The sequence below is a fragment of the Corvus brachyrhynchos genome, unplaced genomic scaffold, assembly GCF_000691975.1.
Source record: "Corvus brachyrhynchos isolate BGI_N302 unplaced genomic scaffold, ASM69197v1 scaffold765, whole genome shotgun sequence".
In the NCBI taxonomy this organism is placed as follows: Eukaryota; Metazoa; Chordata; class Aves; order Passeriformes; family Corvidae; genus Corvus; species Corvus brachyrhynchos.
In genome coordinates this window covers 1-2,097 of record NW_008237909.1, presented here as the reverse complement: position 1 = coordinate 2,097, position 2,097 = coordinate 1, and the positions used below count along the sequence as shown (strand labels likewise).

Below are 2,097 nucleotides of genomic sequence, written 5' to 3'. Positions count from 1 at the left end.
GCTTAAACCACGCCCCTTTCTGCAAACCCGTGCCAAAAAACCTTAAACCACGCCCAAAAGCCCGGAAACCACGCCCACTTCGGAAAACCGCGCCAAACCCCTTAAACCACGCCCATTCCAGCTTAAACCACGCCCCTTTCTGCAAAACTTGTGCCAAAACCCCTTAAACCACACCCAAAAAAGCCCTTAAACCACGCCCCTTCCCGTTTAAACCACGCCCCCTTCCGAAAAACCGCGCCAAACCCCCTTAAACCACGCCCACTCCCACTTAAACCGTGCCAAAACCCCCTTAAACCACGCCCAAAGCCATTAAACCACGCCCCTTCCTGCTTAAACCACGCCCCTTTCTGCAAACCCGCGCCAAAAAAACCTTAATCCACGCCCAAAAGCCCGGAAACCACGCCCCCTTCTGAAAAACCGAGCCAAAAAACCTTAAACCACGCCCACTCCCGTTTAAACTGCGCCAAAAGCCCGTAAACCACGCCCAAAGCCATTAAGCCACGCCCATAGTGCTTAAACCACGCCCTTTTCTGCAAAACCCGTGCCAAAAAACCTTAAACCACGCCCAAAAGCCCGGAAACCACGCCCACTTCGGAAAACCGCGCCAAACCCCTTAAACCACGCCCATGCCAGCTTAAACCACGCCCCTTTCTGCAAAACTTGTGCCAAAACCCCTTAAACCACACCCAAAAAAGCCCTTAAACCACGCCCCTTCCCGTTTAAACCACGCCCCCTTCCGAAAAACCGCGCCAAACCCCCTTAAGCCACGCCCCAAAGCCATTAAACCACGCCCACTCCGAATAAACCACGCCCCTTCCCGCTTAAACCACGCCCCTTCGAAAAACCACTCCCAAAACCCCTTAAACCACACCAAACCCCCTTAAACCACGCCCACAGCGCTTAAACCACGCCCAAAGCATCAAACCACGCCCACTTCCTGCTTAAACCACGCCCTTTTCTGCAAAACCCGCGCCAAAAAACCTTAAACCTCGCCCAAAAGCCCTTAAACCACGCCCACTTCCGAAAAACCGCGCCAAAAATCCGTAAACCACGCCCAAATCCCTTCAACCACGCCCATTCCCATTTAAACCACGCCCCCTTCCAAAAAACCGCGCCTAAACCCCTTAAACCACGCCCACAGCGCTTAAACCACGCCAACAGCGCTTAAACCACGCCCTTTTCTGCAAAACCCGCACCAAAAAACCTTAAACCACGCCCCAAAGCCCTTAAACCACGCCCACTTCCGAAAAACCGCGCCAAAAATCCGTAAACCACGCCCAAATCCCTTAAACCACGCCCAATCCCGTTTAAACCACGCCCCTTCCTGCTTAAACCCCGCCCTTTCTGCAAAACCCATGCAAAAAACCCTTAAACCACGCCCAAAGCCATTAAACCACGCCCACAGCGGTTAAACCACGCCCTTTTCTGCAAAACCTGTCCCAAAAAACCTTAATCCACGCCCAAAAGCCCGGAAACCACGCCCACTTCCAAAAACCGCGCCGAAAACCCTTAAACCCCGCCCCTTCCCGTTTAAACCACGCCCCCTTCCGAAAAACCGCACCTAAACCCCTTAAACCACGCCCACAGCGCTTAAACCACGCCCTTTTCTGCAAACCCCGCGCCAAAAAACCTTAAACCTCGCCCAAAAGCCCTTAAACCACGCCCACTTCCAAAAAACCGCGCCAAAAATCCGTAAACCGCACCCAACCCCCTTAAACCACGCCCACAGCACTTAAGCCACGCCCCTTCCCGCTTAAACCACGCCCCTTTCTGCAAAACCTGCACCAAAAAACCTTAAACCAAGCCCAAAAACCCGGAAACCACGCCCACTTCCAAAAAAAGTGCCCAAACCCCTTAAACCACGCCCATTCCAGCTTAAACCACGCCCCTTTCTGCAAAACTTGTGCCAAAACCCCTTAAACCACGCCCCAAAGCCATTAAACCACGCCCACAGCGCTTAAACCACGCCCACTCCTGCTTAAACCACGCCTTTTTCTGCAAAACCCGTACAACCTTAAACCTCGCCCAAAAGCCCTTAAACCACGCCCACTTCCGAAAAACCGCGCCAAAAATCCGTAAACCACGCCCAAATCCCTT

At 53.1% G+C, this 2,097-nt stretch overlaps 2 long non-coding RNA genes across 5 annotated transcripts; one reads left to right on the top strand and one right to left on the bottom strand.

The window, feature by feature from the left end:
* The first annotated feature begins 8 nt into the window (after window positions 1–8).
* On the top strand, window positions 9–1,929 carry LOC108446444. Of its 2 annotated transcripts, none has more exons than XR_001861616.1 (2): window positions 9–1,305; window positions 1,650–1,929. It is a non-coding gene; the product is annotated as an uncharacterized LOC108446444 (long non-coding RNA). The 2 variants fall into 2 exon arrangements; XR_001861615.1 differs by having other exon boundaries at window positions 1,386–1,929.
* Window positions 966–2,085, bottom strand: LOC108446445. 3 transcript variants are annotated; one of them, XR_001861619.1, is made up of 3 exons: window positions 2,014–2,085; window positions 1,577–1,977; window positions 966–988 (listed from the first exon to the last, which is right to left on the bottom strand). It is a non-coding gene; the product is annotated as an uncharacterized LOC108446445 (long non-coding RNA). The 3 variants fall into 3 exon arrangements; XR_001861617.1 differs by lacking the exon at window positions 966–988 and adding an exon at window positions 1,050–1,115 and having other exon boundaries at window positions 1,562–1,977; XR_001861618.1 differs by lacking the exon at window positions 966–988 and adding an exon at window positions 1,282–1,324 and having other exon boundaries at window positions 1,508–1,977.
* Window positions 2,086–2,097: the final 12 nt, after the last annotated feature.